Raw genomic sequence first — 22,544 nt, 5'->3', positions numbered from 1 at the left:
TTATCATAACATTCGAGAAACCAAGCTTTGGACAAGTGTGTGTTTCTGCATGTGTTACATTCATACAGTATGGATTAGTGAGCGTATGAGCCTTGATCAAAAACACACTTAGGAGAGAAAAAATCCTCTTCTCCAAAATGTACAAAGAAGGAGGCTGTATCTCACCAGAGATTGTGTTACATGTTTACAAGCGTTTCTGTGTCTCTTGCATGAAAACTAAATGGGTCAACCTCATTATGAATAATATAGCGGCCTATTAAAATGTACAATGGCGCCTTGTGTTGGAATGACTGGTCAATTTCAGACCAAATGTCTACATTACTTCCTCCTGTATTCCCTTCTTGTTCTTCCGAGATGATTGGTAACTTCTTGTTCCCCTTAGCGAGTGCCTTTTGTCTAAATATACATATTTCCTGTGGGGAACTTCTTAAGCAATAGTCACCATTTAAAATGAAAATTATCGTAATTATTAAAATTTGGTCTAAAAATGTTTAGATGTATGAACATATTATTATTATTACAGAACTGGCTGCAAGAAAAAAAAAACAAAAACAAACATTTTCTGAGCAGAATTAAGTCTGCTTTTTCCTGGAGGTTCCTCAAAGCACCTTCAGAGGTTCCTCCACGTTTTTAAATAGAAGCCTGTAAATGTACCTTGAGAATCCTGCGGTTGTTTCCAGTACAGGATTTCCCAGAACTCCCAACTTCCCTGTTGGCGGTAGTCACATGTGCTCCCAGGAATAGCACTGATTATATAGGTAGGTGTTGCAGGTCATCGCTAGTGTCTCTTTTCGTTCTGAGTTGGCCCACGACTGAAAGTCTTTAAAAACTGTACAACACGCCCTCAAATCATACATGGCCTCGGGAACAAGACCACAGTGTGATGAACTGGCACCGTGCCGACCTGGACCTATGTTACACTCTGCTGTGGACGGCGTGGCTCCTGGAGTGAACGCTAATCAAGTGTTGCTTATGTATTTTGACCAGACAAGTGTGTCTTTACTACCTCCACCGATGAGGCGTTGATTTCTTTGACATTTGTTTGCCTGAACGAGGTCCATGGTCACGACGCTCGGCAGATGAATACATGTCAACATGTTTAATCAAAAAAAAAACATTAAAAAAAGAGCCATTTAGCAGCAAAAAAAAAAAAAAAAAAAAAAAATGCATTTTTTTCCCCCACAGAAACCTCTGCGAAGATCTGTTCTGTTATTTCATCATTCTTATCATGTTTTCTTGTTGTCTGTTTACGTAACTTGCTGACTTTCCCCAAAGGTATATTCAAAGGCCCGAATCCCTACAACTTTCTCTGAGTGTTTACTCACTCAGTGTTTACTTACCGTGTTTACTCACAGGCTGGACTGACAAAAAAACAAAGTGATGGGAGATAACAATCAAAACATAAAAGAGGAACAGATTGGATAGAGCGTGAGGTAAAGAAAGAAAGGAATTTCAAAGAGTCATTACAAATGAGTCAAACCTACCTGTGGGGAATTTAAAGGGGGGAATCTGACGCGCCTCTCTCCCTCCCGCTCCCTTCTGTCTCCTCAGTTAATGTCGAGAGTTGATTTCTTGAAAAGTGTCCTCATGGTGCGGAAAATCTAGGTCCTGAGTAAGAGAAGAAAAAAAGTGTCAAGATGACTGGATGACCTTTGACCCTCCATGGAAAACCGCTCGATTAAGGTCAATTAAATAACAAATGAAAACAAGGCTCATGAGACTGATCGTCACTTTTGAGTTTGCGTGAAAAGGTCAATAAAAAAAAAAAAAATCCTACAAGAATCTGCAATGAAACAAGAGCTGCACTATATTCATATTTCTGTTACAGTAGCTTAAAATTAAACAAGAGAGGGCTCATGTTGTTTAAGCCGAGAAAAATACAGACATCATCACTGATTCTACAGGCTTTTTAAGTGGGACTTGAAATATTGCATCAAAAGGCCGGGAGTGGAATTCTCCAAATGTATGATTTAACATGACTGCACTGTCTGAGGATGTTCTTTATGCTGACTAATTGAACACAAATTCCCGATGAAATTCAGGGTCACAGGGAGCCTGATCCCTTTGCTATCTACATGAGGGGCAATTTTGAATAAAATCTAGCAGCGAGGGCAGCTTGATCACAATTTGTCCTGACATCTGATAAAAAGTGACCTGACAATGACCCCACAATCAGATAGAAAAAACCAAACATTAATGGAAATTGGTTTTAGTGTGACGTCCATGACAAGCATTTAAGATCTTGAGTAGAATAATTTAAGAGTTAGCAGTTGCTCAATATACAGTATACATGGTGCTTATTTTATCCATTGTTATTCTAAACATCTGTTATAAGTGTCCTTAATTAAAAGTTTGAGCATTCTGGAAACAAGGAGCCCCGTGCTGCTTCCTAGATACTCATTCTCAACTTCTACATTGGACACGCTATTTCAAGGCTGCGCGGCAACATACAAAAATAAGCTTTCACAACACGAACAAAAAAGTACAAATACAAGACGCCCCCCCCACACACACACATACGCACTCACCCACACAATGTCACAGACAGAGTATAAACACATAAAATCTGCAGAAGCTGTTCTGACAGCAAAGCGCTGTCAGCTATACATTTTGACATGTAGGTAGAATCCGGAGTTTTTTAACACAGAACTCAAGTTGAACCTTGACTTCAAGACCGGCAACAGGGAAAAAGTGTTGTTTGTAAAGAGTCTGCCGATCACCAAGTACTGCACAGGTGCGTTGTTTATCACCGACACTGGATATATACAACTGCAACCTTTGCTTGTGTGTAAACAACCTGTAACTGGACCAAATCCTGTTGCCACAAGAAGATGTGAAAACAACTCTAAAAGGCTTCCACTTCTACTTTAAGCCGCTTTCCTGTCAAACTGGTTTCCCCCCCCCACTTCCACTTTTCTTGTTTTTTTTTTTTTTTTTTTTTTTTTTGACGGGGCCAAGTAGCAGATTGGGTGCTCAGTAAACTGCGTTCAATAATAAAGAGGAGAGAGGATGAGGGGATGAGAGATGAAGGATAAAAATGCATTGTGCCCTTACTGAGTGTCGCTGAATGATTTATAACACAAACTGACGCTTGCATGAGCCTCTGGGAAAGTTGTGGCTACACTTCTCCCCTTCGCTCACTCCACCCGGACTGGCGTTTGTGCTCCACCGACAAGGGAGAGAAAAACGGATGGAGGGGAGAAAAGAGTGTCTTTCATTCAGATGCATTTGAAGTGGAGGGTTGCACGGGTTTACTTTTTTTCCAAACTGTAACATGCTGTTGTGTGTTGCTAACAAGAAAAAGGGGGCAGCTCAGTTCTCCCAAAAGACAAACAAATCCCTTTGGAGAGTGTGCTATCGATTTATCTCAATCACACTGGTGGACGTTGATCTCAAAAGTGTTACATGAGAAATCTGCGGCACAATTAGACATACACCGAAATCTCAGCAGCCTTTCTCACGCGCTTTGGTAAAGAATAACAGACCAGTCTGAGACACCTAAACCTGAAGCCCCGTCACGACAACTTTAGCAATTTGAATACTTATAAAGAACACTTAGCCAAACATGATAAATGCTCCTCTAGATGACTCGACTTAACAGGTTCTCCATAAAACACACACACACACAGACACACACAGGAATACCATCATTTATCACAATGGGGATAATGAGATGCAATGTCGAAAAGCTGAGCGCTGGATTCCTCGAGCGAATGATGACAACGGAGGTGGGGTTGTGGTGAGTCATGCTGGAGGTAGGGCGCCCTTCAAATCGCACTTCCCCTGGTAAAGTTTTGCTTTAAATAAAGCTGAGACAACCGTGTATGAGGCGATTTCCACAATACACAGAATGAAAACAAACTAATCCACCGAGATAGAAAGAAACCAAACATTATGTCCTGCTTATCCTGCCAGGGTGGCATGGTGTGGGTTTTTATAGCAGTGACTCATTTTCAAAGAGTGAAAAAGACACACACACACACACACACACACACACACACACACTTAACACTGTAAAGCAGGATTTGGAGACTTCAGGGTAACTCTCATCTGAAGAGCTTAGTGACACAATTGAGACGTGCATGTGTGCATGTGTGCATGTGTGCACGCGTACGCGCACGCATACACACACACACACACACACACACACACACACGTGTTACATCACTTCAAACAACGTTACATTGACTTACATTCATTTCCTGGAGACGCACATTAACTCACCATAACCACTACTTGCTTGTTTAAGAGTGCACGTGAGCTCCTTAGGAAAACTATCAGGAATAGATTGATTGGTTATCAGTTTCTGATCCTGTTTTTTTTCTCCTAATCTACAGTCTTTAGTGCCTCGTAGACCCTGGAGAACTTCTACCAAACTCAACAACGTGGCTAATTTGATGCCTGTGTTTAAACATTCAATTTTCATTTTCTGCTCACACAAAAGCACATTTTTGCTAAATTGTAAAAGCAATTGAATTATTCCATCTTATATGATTTGCTTCCAAAATGGCCCCTTCCCCTCTACAGACATGTCCATTAGAGTGGATTAGCGCTTGATGGTGCCAAGCTAAATCATTCACACCTCTGGCTGAGCGGAGGAGTACGGCACCACGTTTTGCCCCCGAGCTTTAGGTCAATATCAATCTCAATCTTTGTATTGATGCAGAAAAAAAAAAAAAAAAAAACACTCGACGTGATGCAGATTTCTGGAGGAATTATAGAACGACAGCGGGGCACGTGGAATCACGACACATGAAAGCATTCACACCTCTGAAATATTTTCACACCTCTTTTCCCCCCTTCGAAGATAAATATGAGATATCTGAGAGAAGTGGCAGCGGTGTTCAAATATCCTCGGGCTTTTGTGAAGCTGTTGGTAGCAGCCAGGGATTGTAGGAGAAGATAATCCCTCCACGATGGAGAAATGCCATGCGATAACTACTATCTTTAATGCTATTGTACCTTTGACAATATGCGTAACTTCATACAAGGCGGCAGTTAAGTTTCATGGAAATTAGCTTGGCACTTTGGTCATCACTGATTTGTTTACAGCACATGCTTGCTTCTTATGGGATAATTTGTTTTGTTTTTTAATTGTCTGGCATTTCTTTTTAGGCAACCGACATGACACACTCAAAGGTCAGATATCCTCGCTGACTAAACGCTGGTAACCGACACATGTGTGTGACACAGTTGTGCATCCCCATCATGACTCTCCATACCTTTGCAGCTCTCATGATAGAGACATTGAACCAAGAGTAACAGCATACCATAATATTCCTCTTCCCCCTCTGACACCATGTCGAAATTGCATATACTGTGCACTGTTGATTCTGATCACTCGATCCAAAAGAGATTCTGATCCTGATGAATAAAGGGCCCTACTATGAAGGAGAAGAGCCTTTTTCACACATTCATATCTGTGAGATGAATCAAAGTGAGGCTGAATTTGCTCGTTGACGTCCTCGAAATAGTTCTGACCTGGATTTCAAAATGCAGCCAAGATGAGCAACCTGTGACCACCGGACTATATTTGGCTCCTGTTGCGTTTTCTCCTTCCAAACAGTTATGAAAGTCTTACAGTGGAGACGGCGGCTGAAGCCGGGTTAGATCTTGAACAGCCATCAGTCCAAGTATCTGCGGCGGTTGCTGGCCTGATTGGGAATAAGACAGACGTCCACACATACACCCACTCACACACGTTGCTCCCACACATTCTGCCACACAAAGCCCATCCCTCATTGAGTGTGAAAGCTTTTTCAGTGCAAAGCCATGAATCCAGAGGGGTCGGCCTGTGTGTGTGTCCCTCCGGAGCAAAGCCTGGAGTTTTCTCTATTAAAGCCATTCATCCTCTGTGCCAACTATCAGCGCTAGCACCTTTTCAGCGAAGCTTTTTCCCCAAACCCGGTCAATAGTGCAGTGTGTGTGCGTGTTCGCCGCCTTGCATCTCCTGATCCCACACAGACCTTCACATATAAATGCACAAAATCAATCTCTGCATATTTTCTAAACCGTTTCTTGCACTCAAACACAAACACACAGGAAACGGACAAAAACAAGGAAGTGTTGAGAGTTTCGTCGCCTGGCAGCTAATGTCCATCACGGACGTGGGAGAAAGCGGGTAGGAGGAGCAGGAGTCGATCGGGAGTGTTGTGGGTCGACATTCTCCCGAAACAGAAGAGGACGGTCAGAGAGAAGCAGCAACTTTCCGAGCCATTTAATTAAATGTGACTCTGGGTCTTTCATTTGTAAAAGTGAAAAGGGCCCCAAATCCTGGTATAACCTGCAATCCATGGAGGGAAATGATAATCACAATAATAATCAATCATTTCGTGGCTAACAGTAATTCAGGTGGAAGAGGAGGCTGGAAATTAACTAAAGAGCTCGCAAGCAGGTTCAAAAACAAAAAGACTAAAGGAGGAAGATACAGATCATCCTGTCTCTAAAAGGTAATGTTTAATTCGCTGAAATAAGATTTGGGCTCACAACTCAATAGTAAATGAACAAGCTAAAATAAGAATTAGATCACACAAAGAGATCACACAAAAAATACAAAAAAAAATATATATATATTTAAGGAAATAATAAAAACAATAACTTAATCTTAACAATAATAAAAGGTGATCAAATAGGATGATGTACATGATCAACTGACCTGTTACTGCTCAACAATATGTTAATACCAACTGTTACAGTGTTACCATATAGCAATGATATTGCTTGAATAGGACATGATGTCATTTATAAAACAAGTTTCATAACTTGAACTTTAGATTCTACACGGAAACAGCTGAAACCAATAATGGTTTTATGACTTTATAATTATCATTACAGAACAATGTGCAAATAGCACTACTAAAATGTGAATGTGAGTGATAGTGATAATATAAATATTAAAAAGGGGAAAAAAAAAAAATCTACCTTAGATAAAACATCTGGACAGGCAGCAAAGGAGAGCTTTAACTTCAACCACACGGATATAACTGTGACAGTCTGAGATAAAGATTAACCTGCGACTCGCTGCAGAGAGCAGATAATCAACATTGTCCCCTATCAGCCCCGTTTAGACATTCAGTTTGATTGGTCCAACGTGCTTTACCAAAATTAATTTCCCATTTGTGCCACAGGAGAAGTATGCTCTTTAAAAAAAAAAAAAAAAAAAAAAACACATGAAAAATCAAGTATCTATTCAAATCTGGGGGGTGATTCAGACGCCTGAGAGCATTATCTTAAACATAACAGACTTTTAAACAAATTGAAACATAATGTTTTGGGCCCGCAACTGCATCCCAGCTCCCAGTGCACGGTGTCCGAGACATGCGCCTTGAGATGCGCTCATGTCTAAATGTGGGAGTTCTCAAATTTATGCATGTTCTTTTCACTCACGCAACACTTTTGGGCATATTTCTATTTTTTAAATGTGTGCAGGGTGAGCAGAGGAGCAGCTCATTACTTAAAAAGCACTGGCCCGGCAGCGCCACCTCCTCTAAGCTGACTCACTGCACAGACCCCAACGTACACGTGTGATGTAGCTCATAAAAATTGTGTCCAAAAACCACTAATCTGGAATGATTTTCAGGGACGTCGTGTTTCTGTGTGTGTGTGTGTGTGTGTGCGTGCGTGCGTGCGTGCGTGCGTGCGCGCATTACTCATTGCTCCCGAGAGAATTTAGGGGAACAGTTAAAAATAAAGACATGAACTAACAGTACACTCACCCCGGGGTTTGCACTAACCTAGATGTTCCCTTCCCAACTTTAGATAAATCTATATTAGCTTGGCTTGTGGCTGTGTGTCAGTGTGTACAGTGAGTCTGCTGTATTACCTTGAGCCTCTGAGTGTGTTCAAATGACATGAATTTGGATTCTAAAGTGGAATCGACGTGCCCGAAATATACCTTGACACTTTGGCTTGTGAGTCCCCGATGTCTCTATTTTCTGCAAAGTGGTGGAAAAGTTGTTTTACAACAAACAGGCCTTTGTTTAAGTACAGGTGACAGAACCCCCCCCAGGAGGCAGAGCAATTACGAAGAGATGGGGGCTGTCCTATCTGTCCTAGGATATCTGACTTTCAAGTAGCAGAATTGTGTAATTTAATATACAGTCTGTCATATTTGCCCTTGTGTCAGTAGATCCGCATCCAGAAAAGAGGCTTAAACCTCAGGGAAGAGATATATGAAGCATGTGTGTGGACTGCTAACTGTACAATTGTATTGTGATATCTATCCATCTATCACACTTTTCATCTACTGGAAAAAATACATTTAAATATCCAAAAGAACTGAATTTTCCAGCTAGCAACACATTTCCTTAAAAAATATTCACACTATTGCAAAATAACCAAAATATTTCCTAAAAATGATCAAAGTAGAAGAATAGAAAAATGACTTAAATGATCTACAAAATCAAGATCTACATACCATAAAACTAGCATCAAATATATCGCAGAATCAAATGTATTTTTAGAGGTTTATTTACCGCCTTTTCTGTCCATACCAAAGGTGTAAATCTGTGCGACATGCGTAACATGTCGGCGTGGTTGTGGATCGATCGATGGGGGCTGTTGGAGCAGGAGGAGTGAATGACACACCGCGGTGATTCATATGGAAATGAGTTCATTAGCGGTGTGTGAGCCTCCGTTTATGTCTGTTTGCGTGAGTGGAGGTTTGACACCTACACAGTCATAGATTTAGAAAACAACCACACGCTGCCGTGACTTTGTAAATCTGACCGGGACTCGGTGTCTTTGTGGGTAGAGACACTACTTAGTCATGAATCTTAAAGTTCTCTGCATCTGAATTCCTGGTGTAAAAACAGAAGCGGCTTCTCGGTCTACTCGGAACAGAAACTGAAATTTCAACTGACTCTTAAACACATCAGAGAGACAGAAAATCAAAGGTCTGAGGTTAAGCGCCCCCCTCCGTCCCTCCCTCCGTCCCTCGGCGAGCTCAGGTGGCAGTCCGGCTGGCTAATGAGCTCATATCAGGAGTTAATGACGGTGTTGGGTGAGTGAAGAACAGTCAGTTACAGGGTTAAAAGGCGGTAATCTGTAAACCGTTGGCCTGAACACAAGACAAATTTAATCCATAAATCTGACCTCGTGTCATGGGGTTTAACAGGAAATCTGTCAGACCCTGTCTACACTATCTGGGCTTTATCACCCCACCACCCCCACCGGCAAAATGGAGCGTGTTCTTAGGGCCTTGCTGATGAGAAATGATTTAGGATACTTGTCATAGTATCAAGCAATTTGCACACACTCATCCACAACTACTGTACTTGAGTCGATTTTACGAGAGCAAAGCGGGTTTTGAGCTGATTTTGGTGTTCTGTCTTGCACGGTGACATCATAATCAAAACAGCACAATGGAATAAGACGTGTTTATGAGACCTTTTTAATGTCCGTCGAGCAAAAAATGAACATGACAAACCTGGTAGTGTGTGAGCAGTTAAGGGAGTGAGCAGTAAGCGACAGGAGGAAAACACGTCGGGCTTAGTCTAATTCAAAACAGACGTTTTTCTTTTATAGCGCAAAAAACGTAAGTCTGTGCAAACAAAGTCGGATGATTAACTTGGACATGGAAAGCGATGTCTGTCAAATCCACCTGACTGCAAAGTATTTGTTTACAGACTTCTATTTCATTTGGAATCTGTTCTGACATCCAGAACTGGCCAACATTTCTATGTAAGTAACATCGATGTGTTTTTTTTTTTCTCCAATGAATGGATGCGCAACATTTTAGTATTTGAAAAATCATTGACATAAAACTCCTTTTTTTTTTTTCCTTATTTTTTGCAATAATGAATAACTGGATCATCACCAGAGAAATTAGAGTAGGGTGAGATTTGCATGGAATCTGGAGAGTGGGCTTCAGAAAATGTTTATATTTGTCTCCCAAATCTCCGAGCCCAAGTGACGACAGCTCTATCCACCCTGTTGTTCACACAAAGAACATGAGATGGGTACGTGGTCTACTCCAGGGAAAATGTCAGCTAAGAGAGGTGCGTGACGTCTATGACGTCTGTGCGGTCAGGGAAACACCTCTTGCTGACACCGGCTCAGAGGGTCGCTATTTGTGTTAAACTGGTTTCAATGCCAAAGACAGGCCATTCAATAAGTGCTGGTATTTTAATCAATGGGTGTAACACACAGCTTTTGGCCACATTTAGCCCGGGCTCAGCTGGAACCCTCATCTGACGACGAGATGGGCTGCATCGACCGGGCGATGACCCCGGGTCTGTTTATGACACTATCAATTCCAAGCTGTATTGATTTTTGTGGCTGCAAAAATACTCCTGAGCTCCACACCCAAACAGACCAGGGCTGTGGGGTCACAGATATGACGACACGTTCCTAGAAAATAGGGGGAGCCGAGGATTGAAGATCTAGGTTTCACACGCAGTCACATTGGCACGGATGATAGTAAGCCAGGCAGTGTTGCACAGAGGGCCGGAAGTCCGATGCCTTTTTGACATCAAGGCCACATGGCAGGGTATACAGATAAATATGATTTATACCCACAGTGTCAGGGCTGAGGTTTTGCTCTCGTGTTATCTATCCCCGCTCCTCAAAAGGCCGGGACGCACCGTGTCTGAGAGGAGACTCGGAGCTGAGTGTCCTCGCCATGTCCCTGACACCACAGTAACAGTCACTGGTGGTCAAATGCCTAAACTGGTTATGTGAGTCATCCTGCCAAGCTGCTGTAGCCCCCAATCTGCTTTAACACAAAGCCATGCATGACAGCATCAGACAGTGTGAGTGTGTGAATGCAGATAAGCCTTGGACATGTACACGGCCCCTCACATACATAGCGAGTCCATGTAATCAGTGCATGCTATAGTCATTTAATCAGCATCGTGCGCAGACAGAAGGGCCGCAGCCACTCGTGGAAGTACACAACAGCTGATCTCGTTTCAGCTCCAAGTTTGTGTGTCTGTTCATGTATTTACAAGGGGGAGATCTCAGCCGAGAGTGAAGTGCTACTCTAAAACCCAAAAGGATTTTCCAATCAAGAGCAGCACAAAGATTAATTCGGGCCTATTGAATGGGCTGTAGAGAGAGCAATGCTTACGACAGTGAGGACATGCAGCCACTACTTAGTTGTTCCGTTTTCGCTCTCTAAATCAAAATGAAATATGAAAAGAGACTAAAACTAGCGGACAAGTTGAGCGGAGTAAAGTTCAAGTGCTGCGAAACAGAAACAGCACAGCTACACGTGTCCACATTTACCCTTAAAATCTAGAGCTGAATGGGCGGATCACGTTTCCCCGATTGTGTTAAAGCAAGGATGAAGATGGGCGCTTTTCCTGAGGAAGTATCTTAATCTTTTCATTGACCTTCTTTTCTTAATCTAACTCGCAAGGTTGGCCAAACGCTGACCGCCCCCCCCCCCCCCCTCCCAGGACAGAGCGACGAACGCATGGGAACATTCGAAATCAGTAAACGGATAACATGTACAACATAAATGCTGGACTGATGACACAACCGTTGTGACTTTTCTTGACGAGCCAATGTTCATTGAGGGAAAAGCGATGATGTAATGCAGTCGTGAGCCAGCGCCTCACAGGGTGGTAGTGGATGTTCTGATTCTGTGTTATATCATCGTGACAAGGAGCCCGGGAGACGTCGGCATCACGACGAATTGAAAACAAATGTACCGCAACCTGGACTTACGACTAATCATTTTTTTTTTCCCCAAAAGCAGCATGTCATTTTTACTTCAATGCACAGGGGAAAAAAAAACGAATAAATAAATAAATATAAATGGGGAGGGAGGAGTAGTCTGTCAGACTCTTCAAGTGCTTCCAAAAACATCTCTCACTGTTGCTCAGCGAGAAGTTGAATCAGAGTGCCACCATTGTTCTCCATGTATCACTGCTGTGTAACAGCCAGCATCGAAATAGCTCATTGATCATCACCCGCGTGGTGTTTGCCTGCATAATCCTCCACTTATTCTAAAATGATGTGTATCTATCATGCGAGTGGGTTTGGGATCAGAGGACCTGCTGAGTGGATACGGTCACAACTCTTTGGACACGATGACAATGCGACAAAAAAGCAATTCGTCGTGTACAATGAACGCGCGCGGGCGAAGGAAAGCATGTTGACCCAAAGTGTGACTATCTCTTTCTTCGCCGCTGCACGTCAATCACACACCTGCTGGCATCATTTCAAATAGATTGGTAAAAAGTTGGAGATCACTGGGCTGCGCTGACTGGACAGGCTGCATTTTTGCACATCTACTCAAGGTAGAGTGATAGTACTTCATCACTGCTCACATGGTGTATTTTAAACCGTTTTCCCGCCCCTGGGTCCGCTGGTGTGGACTTTAGGCCGTATCTAGCCGTGCACTGGAATTGAAAGAGAGAAAGGAAGATCATTTGAATGTCTGGCGTGAGACGTGTGAATGGATCCAACACGGGAGGAGAAGCAACAACACTGCTCCTCTCTTCTGCCTTTTAGGAGCGGGGGAAAAAAAAAAAAAGGATGCTCAGCTAAAATGAAAGAGAGAAAGAAAGAAGGGGTAACTAAAGTAGGGGAAACCCCAAAGAGGAAACATGCATCTAGGCCACTGAGTCATTCCCCTTGAGTTTTGTCTATTCCTACTTTTCAAATATACACTGACAGTATAAATTATGTACATCATCACAGGGTTTACACAGAGAGAGAGAAGGCCCGTGGGTTTTAGGCCCTAGGATTTCAGCTTTTTATCCCCTGTAAAGTCTCCCCGTAATTAGTTTAGGAATTAATTCAGGCTCAGAACTTAGCCTTCCATTTCCTCTTTTAGATCAGTACCGATTCATCCAAGCCTCTTTTACACACACACACACACACACACACACACACACACACACACACACACACACACACACACACACACACACACACACACACACACACACACACACACACACACACACACACACACACACACACAGGGGAGTAAAAGATTAAAAAAAAAAAAAAATCTGTACGTAGCAGAAAGATTATGCCCACTTTAAGGTAGAAACCCCATACTATTACAAATGCAGTTTAGCAAAAGTTTGTTAGCATAATTCCTAAGTGTGTGTGTGTGTGTGTGTGTGTCTGTCTGTGTGTGTGTGTCTGTGTGTGTGTGTGTGTCTGCCTGCATGTGTGTATGACAGAGATTTGGCTGAAAGATGGAAACACAGTTCCATCAACAGAATCAATGTCTAACATCGTGCCAACTGTAGTTAAAACGCTGGGTCTTTAAAAGTACTTAAATATTGATGGCTTTGTTAAATGACTGATTGCAAGACATGAATAGCATGGTTTGGTCACGCTCGGCCGGGAGACGTCAAATGAAAACATCCCTCTTGATAAATTTTTCCCCAAACAAGCCACCGTCAACTTCTCTCTTCATCTCAACGGCTCCCATTGATAACCTCCTGGTCTGTGCGCGTTAGGAAGGCCACAAACCCTATTCACCCATGAAATATATCATTCAGCTGCATTTTTAATTGCGTTTTAAGGCCAAAGTCGTGAAACCTTTGGACTGTCTTCTACGTATAAAGTAAAATATACAAATATATTTGCATAGTTGGTCAGTCGCAACAGTTCAAAGATAATGGCTTTTCAGATGATGACAGAACATAGACAGAACTAAAATGTATAAATTGGCAGAAGCCCTATTAATATATATCAGTATCACATACTCGGAGGAATAGGATATCACCTGTTCAATTGCTTTTTTGTTGCATAGTTTCTTTCTTTCAAAATTACTTTCCACATTGTCCTCCCCAGATAAAAAAAATACAAGAGACAGACATAAATGACTGATTTTAGAAACCCTTTTTCTTTCCAAGAAAATACACAATAAAACTTCACTGACAGTTGACTTGCAATGACATGTTGCCCAGCTACTGACTGAAAATGATGCCTCTTTTCTGATGTTTCTCAGCTAGAGTGAAAAATAAGACATAATGAAGCCTGGAAAAAAAAAAAAAAAAAAAAGTTAAATTTGAAATGACTGAAAATAATGCGAGCCCACAACGGCTACGTATGGTTCCTTATGTAGCACGGGAAAAACTAGTGCAGAAAAGTAAAGATGAAAAAACAAACTGTGTAACTACATATTGCATTGTGTACACAGAAACAACAACTGAACTATTTGAAGAGCATATAAACAAATCAGAGTTTGTTTAAAGGATTTAACCTGGGACTGGTTGTATGGCATTTATCCGTCTGTGTTCATACCTGCAAACCTCAGCAAAGTCTTTACCTCCATTCTCTTTGTGAAGGTGCAGCCACAACAGATTACACAGGACTAATGGAGTCTGCAAAACCCCTTTTGTCCTTTGTGCACCACCACTCAATAATTGATCTGGTAAATCTTTATATTGCAAAATATTTGCTGGAAAAAAGGACGGGTCATAAATTAATAACAGGATCCTATTTTTTGTATCATAGTGCTGAGTAAATCAGAGTAGTACAGAAGATGTGTGAGCGTGCTCCCTGACATCTACTCTGAAAGCTTTTGTCTATTTATTCATGCCTATCATTCCTCTGGTGGCTCAAGTGTTACTTGCTGTCCATTAAGAGCCTCTGCGGTGTTTATTATCTTGAATCACAATAGATGTGCGAGTAGGGGGGGCACCATATTCAATATCACAACAGATACACATGAACTGATTTTTTCTTTAAATATACAAATAAATAAATAATCCCAACGACTTGAAGGATTCCCAATCGCGGCAAAGGACTGAAAATAATGCATGTAAAATAATCATTGATAAAAGCTCTCAAAGTAGCACTGTCAAAAGTCCTGAGTGTGACACAGGCTGGAGAGGTTTCCCCTCCGTAATAACACTGGCCTGCTTCCTGCCGCTTACCCGTAGTAAACAAAGTATGGAGAAAGTAACAGGCCATGCCAGGAAACAATAGTCGGATCGCTGGAAGTACAGGAAGACGGCGCACGTGTATCTGCTTCCTCGATAGCCCTCGCAGCCTCGTAATTGAACCATTTCCTCATTTGTCCTCCGGGACAATATCATCCTTGCAATTATTCTTGGGTTCGTGACCGACTGGCTTCACAGCGCTGCACATCTGGTTCATTTGTGTTTGTGCGCACTGAAAGACTGTGTGTGCAAATGCAAGATAGAGGAACAGCGTGAACAAGAGAGGGAGGGAGCAAAGTGTGATATTGAGACACTGAATTACTTAAAGTTACCATTTAATTTGACAACTACTCTCTTCAACTTTGGTCTCTCCGGGTTCTGACATATTTACTCCTACTATGTTGAACAATTAGTCACGGGTACTTATTACCACCAAGGTGTGGTAAAAAGTACTCGGGTTGGCTCTTACTACACTTACTACAAAAATCCTAATTCCCTCATGCATTATGACACATTTGTACCTAGTCTGATGAGTCAGCGCCACAGCTGAGCTTGAGATATAATGACACCCGGTGAACCCCAAATACATTGTTACTTATCAAGGGAATGGCTGCGTTGCCCGGTCGGTCAAACGGAATTGTGCAAACTTCCTTATTTGTCAGCCTCGATGGTGTCTTGCGCTCAAACTTATCGGCCAGGAAATCCTGCCTTTTAATATTTTCAGTCGCAGTCTTAAATACAAAATGAATAAATACAAATCACTGCTGACTGGCGAGAGCACAGCACAATCTCCCCAGATTCATCAGAGGCAAATCTCCACTTGACCCAATGGAGGCTGTCCAGTCACGGCATTAGGGTTGCAGAGCTTGGGCAGAGGCCTACTTTCTCTTGGGACTAGGGGGATGGGGTAGGTTTGGCATTCATTCAGAAGCTGACAGATGAGGAGTTATTAAGCATTTACCTCAGGTAGGGCAATAGATATATATCAGGTAAGCTGGCAGCTCGACCCAGAGGTTCACGGCGACCTTGTGAGGTGACACCCCCAATGAAAGCCCCGCCATAACTCCATAAGCCCATGGAACGACAACACCTCTGTATTCCAACGGCAAAATTCGCCACAATCGTCACGGACATGCTCGACAAACACGCCGGTGAAATACGGTCTGCGAGAACACTGTCAAGAAATGCTCTGTAGGCCTTGTTGTAAAGAGCAAAACTAACAATTTGTGATGTATAACTGTGAGACACAAAAGCGCTTTGGGCAGGGGGAAGGAAGCTCCCAAAATAGATCAGTGTGGTGCAGTGTATTACCTCACCCCCCACTCTCATCAGCAAACGTGTCCATCATGATCATGCACCCTAAGCCTTGCTGACATGCCCCACTCTGCTAAGCGAGCAGTGACTTCTGGAGTCCTCTCAGCTGGCTGCATGTGGAGGGGAGTCAGCAGAAACATGCAAATCGTAGACCTATGACATGACACTTTCAATTTTTTAAAGACCCCCCGATACAGTGAACCGTGCGGTTCTAAAAATACACCCGTCTAAGCCCTTTGCTTCATACTGCCGAGCTAAATTAAGCCCTCTACCCAGGAGGGGCGGTGGTGGGCAGAGATAAGACAAGTCAGCTGTGAGAAATGGTGATGTCTCTTTGGGTGGCGATCATAATGTCCCAGCACTTCGGCTTGGCCTAGTCATGGAAGAGCAGAGAGATGTTAGCAGATTTCACTGGGAGGCTATAGACAGATGTAGCTGGACATAATGTGGGTTGGAGGGGAAAGGGGGAGGGGGGCTGGAAGCTGACGGCTACAGCTGCAACCTCGCCAGAGGATTGGAGGCGCACGTCTAATGAAGGGCTATAATCAAGTTGCTCATGCTAACCTCCCACACCCAGCGAAGCTCACTTGCCAAAATGCCTCTCTTATGACAGAGGTTTTAGTGTGCCTGAGGAAAACAATGGGGGGAAGAAAGGTCCTTCTAATGCACAAGTACGAATGATGTATTTAATGACCAATCTGTTCCACATTTAGGTATATAACATATCAATATCGCATGCAATAAACAACTTAAGCCAGATGTGCTGTGATCTCAGGAGATCCGTTAAAAGAAATAAAAATTTGACCTGCCAGGTGACTAAAGGCTGACATGTACACTCAACACATGTATACATTTAAATAATCACTCTCACTACTTTTGGTGTCAAGATGCCAATGGGTGACAGCTGGTTCAAACCTAAATCACTTTACATTTGAGCCACCTCATTTGTGGAAGACTAATTTTTGCAGGGCAAGGTGGCAGGAGAAGTGGCACATTCACCAGGGAGACAGATGTTGATGAGACATCTGTCGGGCAGTAACTTCCTCCCTTCTGAGACAGCTTTCGGGAGACCAAGGCCGTGACTCAGGTCCGCACCAGCTGCCGGGCCGTGACGAGATCCATCGCATATCTTTCCCTGTGAGCCCTATCACAGTCAGCGGCACGAATGCTCCGCGAGCATCGAATGCCAAAGTAAATGTAGATGTGAAAGAGTTTCTGATGATGCCATGGCCTTTTGGGGCCGTATTAAAAATGCCTTTTGCTCGCGATCTAAAAAACATTTTTTTTTTTCAAAATACTTTAAATCAAATTCGAAATGATACAAGTCGGAGTGTGTCTTGGGCACAAACATTGCCGGATGCCCAATGGAGGAAGACTTAAAAGAGGATGCACCTGCTGAGAACATGGTTATATGTGTGATTGAGTAATTAAATAAATTCTACTGCTGCTTCTAAAACGGAAGATTAATCACGGAACAGAATCTCTTTTCTCTGCGACTGGCTTCACAACACCACAATCTTGTCGCAGCACATAGTTTTGCTGTCTTTTGAAATCATCATTAAAAGCCGTCTGTTTGGGAGGGGTGGAGGGAGGGGGGTTGGGAGGGCATAATTCTCCTTGTCATCTGAGACAGCATTCCTATATTAGACATGCTAAACCAGATCACTGCATAACGTTAAGCCTGACAGCAGTGCTTTAATATTTGATGCACTCTGCTACTGCGGCATAAACCACCAAACTGCTGGAGCACTGGCGAAAATGGCAATTCTCTGATTTATTTTTCAAAAGTCAGCCGCCCGTCAAGTGAAAGTGGAGAAAAGTTCATTCATTTCAGAGAGAGTCATAGTAGACCCTGAATTTCATTAGTCGGGAAGGAATGCTACTCTATTTAACTTAACTTCCCCCCAAAAAATACCTTTTACCAATGATCAAGGTAGTTATTCAGAGGTTCACCTCTTGGTTGGCGGTGACAAAAATTTAATAAAATCTCTGGATCTACCAGTGACCCCATCCTGCTTTTTCAGCTGAAGAGCAGGTAAACATTTTATCTTTGACAGCTAAGAGACAGAGAGGGGTTTTCTGGGATACAACCCCAACAGAGAACAATCTCTGAAGCATGTTCACATTGTTTCATCAATTATACCCACATGCTTCCAACTCAATTGTTATGCCTAAAAATTTCATGACGGGGACTCCTTTTTTCACCACAAATGCAAAACAGAAACATGGTCAACATGACACGCCAGTTCACAGGTTTTGTAGATCTTATTCTATTTCTTTTCCTTCGGTGGAATTGGCAAAGGACAGCCACTGTAACACACAAGCTGCAAGACAGTGTCCTTCTGAATGAGAGCATCTTGGCACGATCAGATGCAACATTATATCACAATGGTAGTCCCACTAGTGAGAATGGTTTTGCTAAACACGGCAGTCATGCTAATGGATGCGTCAGGGACCGTCAAACTTTGACGCTCAAATCGAAAATACTTGATTTTTCCCAACCCGGTTTTGAAAGACAACATTAAGCAAGTTAATCACACAATGACCGAAACGTGAATGTTGTTATAGATAGTGCCCAAGAGTGTGTTCCACTCTTATCTCAGCAGTAGAGGTGGGGGGACAACAGTTCACGGTCCCTCAGCTTGAGAGCTATCATGTAGCAAACGTTTGTGACATTGTAGCTACTGATTGTCACCAGCATACATGTTACTAGCTCAAACCCCCCAGTATTACCGCATAAATTGAGTTACAGACTATCAAATAAATTACATTTCAATTGCAAGAAGCATAAAAGCATAAATAAATGACAATAATTCTACTTTATTAACAAGGGACAATGTTGGAAGTGATGGTGGGTCCATTAACATTGGATTGCTCTTTGAGGACAACATAAAAAAGCAGAGTGTGACTTGCTTTCCTTGTTAATTCAATTGTTCAGGACTGATTCAGATGTTCCTCTGGCCTCCAGATACATACGGCGGCATTTGCACCACAGCCCGTCAGAAGGTCTTTGAAAAATACGAAGCAATGGACAAAAAAAGGTGCTATCAATAACAGCTGCAGTCTGATTTACAAGGTAATGGTGAGAAATCGGGGATCCCTCTCACTCTTAAAAAAATCAAATATTATCAGGATTGACCACAAAAAAAAAAAAAAAAAAAGAAATTCAGCATGGGTTGAAAGAGTGGAAACAGATGTTTTGAGTATTTAGACTAAATGGAAAAATATAAAGCTTCCTTAAAGAGAAAAGTATCTTGGTTTGATCGGAGGTTAGCTCTGCCACAGAACAACAGGACTTGAACGTCAACATGTACTCGTGGGTTGGACAACACCCGTCTTTGAACTTTCATTTTTAACTATTAAGTTGGGTGGCTTAAAATACATGTGGGTCAGGGTGTAACAAGGGGCTGCAGTGGTATCTTCTAGTCTCTCTTACTCCCAAGAAGACCCGGCGCCCTTTCATGGATCACAAGCATTTTCAAAATTCTAATTTTGATCTTGACTTCACGCCTATAAAAGCTGCTGAGTGTATCTTTCAAAGTTGCGATGGTGCCACAGTGAAAAACTGTCACAGAGAGGAGCTTTACTGAACGCTTTAAAATGTCCTCAAACACCCTGGTTCCACTACCCCTTTTGAGGGCAGACTTGGTTTCAGGGCGGCTGCCAAGATTTAAATCTCCACCCTTTCACTGTCACGTCTGCTCCGAACGGGAGGACGTACCCACCCGTAGCTGACTGCTTCTTTTCCATTTTAGCCTTATATTGACGCTGATCATCGGGGATTTATCTTAAATGCTTCCCAGATGGGAACCTCTTCAACGTCTCATCTTGAGTTGGAATGCCAATAGGAAAGAAAAAAAAGAAATACTTATCAGTATACAAGCCTCCTATGTAAATTCATGGTGGTAAACGTGCAATATTGCAACCTGGCAATAAATGATTCAGTGAGAGTTTAATCATTAGCCGATGATGGGGTTGGCTTGACGAGAGTGTCATGACTCTCTGTCAATGACAGCAACATCAGCCAATTGTCAAGAGCAGCTGATCTGTCCTTTGCAGTCATTCACCCCATCTCTCTCTCCCCCTCTCCCTCTCTCCCTCTCTCCCTCTCTCTCTCTCTCCCCCTCTCTCCCTCTCCCCCTCTCTCCCTCTCTCTCCCTCTCTCCCTCTCTCCCTCTCTCCCTCTCTCCCTCTCCCTCTCTCCCTCTCTCCCTCTCCCTCTCTCCCTCTCTCCCTCTCTCTCAACAAAAAGTAAGTAGTCCTAAACTGATTGGGGCGTCCCAAAAAACGCCATTACAAAACTCACCATAGAATTTGATTTACTCAAAAAAAAAAAAACTTACAAAAAATATCAGGAAATCAAACTAAATATTTGCATAAGAGTCTAACTGTTGGCATAAACTATTAAAAAGCCAGATCTGTGATGGTGTGTCGGGTTTCTTTGGTGAAAATACTTCCAAAATCATCTGCTCTTCATTATGTTGAGACGACACATAATTTGAATTGTGAATCTGATCAGTTCAAACTGATTGATATGAACGGTGGACAGTTCAGTCATTATCAATGAAGAAAAGTGATCGTGCATTCAACGTTACACGGATTGGAGCCGGTCTCACATTGCGCCATGACATATTTGTTATTCCCAATATCAGACACGCCTAATAACAATAAATATCACCAGAAAGTCCACTAATAACTAACAGTGTGTAAAAATAGAGAAAGTCAGCTTGTTACTACATGATGATTAATTCAGTTTTATAACAAGGCCTATTGAAACCAACTGAGAACATGATTCATCCACTGCTGAGATAATAAAAAATTAAACCCCTTGACTTTTGATTGCAAATGGCTCATGCTACACATCCGGCCCCTTTTGAAAACTTTTACCTCGCCAAATATGGCTCGCATCCCCTGGGTCCAAATGTTCAACCATTAATTGCATCACAGCCTGTGTATCATATCTGCGGAATTGTCTTCCAACAACACACACCCTGAATGAGTGAATAAAAAGGTGCAGTTGCAAAACTGAAAAGGCTCACATGACGGCACGAAAAGGGAAGTGTGACACTTTCAGTTTCCGCTCATTTACATTGTCAATAGACAGTGACCTTACATGGAAATGATCTTAACTGACATGGGATTTCACACCTTGCCGTTTCAAAGCACTTTACCCTGGGAAGCGTTCACCCATTGATGCACAGACGAACACACCGGTGATGGCAGAGCTGCCATGCATCGTGCTATCTAGGCTACTAAGACCGAGTTGGGGCTCAGCGCCTTGCCCAAAGACACTTCTGTATGCAGACAGGGAGCCAGGGATCAAACCGCCAACCACCCGATCGGAGGACGATGGGAAGGTTGCAGGGTCTACACAAATAGAGGACTTGCATAACGTGGAAGAGGAAGTCATGTCTGCTTTAGGAGTAAAAAGCAATAAAATGCTCAAAATGGAGACAAGTTTGTCTGTAAAGATGAAAGCCTGTCTTTCCAAGAAATAACAAAAAAAAAAAACCATCTAACTCCACATTGTCTGCCAAACTATCCCGGGTCGGTCAGCCAGATCGTGCAGGTGCGATGCAGCGATTCAAACGTGGATCAGCCGCGCACATATTCCGTGGCCACGAGTAAAATCTTTCCAAACGCGTATCTCACTCATGCGCTCTCCGCACAGGGGGATGACATCATGTTGGGTCAGCTCTGGGTCTAACACTGGCCTCCTTCGTCTCACTACCATGTCGGTTATTTCACGTCAATTCCCGCAGCTGGTCGTTTCCCCTGCGTGCAGACGATGACCCCCCACCCCCCCCTCCTTTGCAAAGAAGGAGACCTACAAACCGATAACGACGCGTTGTTACGACACGACAAATCTCGCAACGGTATCCGAATAATAAAGTGCAAAAGAGGGAAAAAGAAAGAATGGCTGTTTTACGATGGGGGGCGGAGGAAGAGTGCAGCACACGTTGCATCCTCCTCCTCACCCCGAACCATTGTGACTCTACGTTGATAGTAACGATTAGAAAAATGTCACTCACAACCGATGCGATGGAAGGTACCACAGCGGTCGGGAGATGTGACACGTTCACGCACGTTGACCCCGCACAGCTTGACATTGCCAGACACAGACAGAGAGGAAAAAAAAAAAAAAAAAAAAAAAAAAAAAAAAAGGAAATCACCTCGGGTAAGTTTCAAGATCAACAAGCCATGTCGGGGTTTCTAAAAAAACCTCCCCCGAAGCATGTCGCGGCGAGCTGTCATCCGTTTCCGCCCCCCCCCTCCGGAGGACCGAACCAAAGTGTCTTCCTCGTCCGCTCCGATTATTAAGTGTCGTTTGTGAGCAGGTGCACCGAGATAACGCTTAACACCGTGGAAAACAAA

General features: G+C 42.9%; 1 protein-coding gene across 4 annotated transcripts in view; it reads right to left on the bottom strand.

The window, feature by feature from the left end:
• Positions 1–22,544, bottom strand: part of taok3a (TAO kinase 3a) — a 64,919-nt gene that overhangs the window by 41,596 nt on the left and 779 nt on the right. For 2 of the 4 annotated variants that reach the window (XM_086169769.1, XM_086169770.1), the window contains exon 2: positions 1,485–1,608. The gene's annotated coding sequence lies outside the window, so the exon portion shown is untranslated. The other 2 variants (XM_086169772.1, XM_086169768.1) reach the window with 2 other exon arrangements.

The sequence above is a fragment of the Fistularia commersonii genome, chromosome 22, assembly GCF_037954325.1.
Source record: "Fistularia commersonii isolate RoL2024-O1a breed Wild chromosome 22, RoL_Fcom_v1.0, whole genome shotgun sequence".
Lineage (NCBI taxonomy): Eukaryota > Metazoa > Chordata > Actinopteri > Syngnathiformes > Fistulariidae > Fistularia > Fistularia commersonii.
The sequence above is the reverse complement of the archived record's forward strand: the minus strand, read 5'-3'. Positions and strand labels throughout refer to the sequence as shown.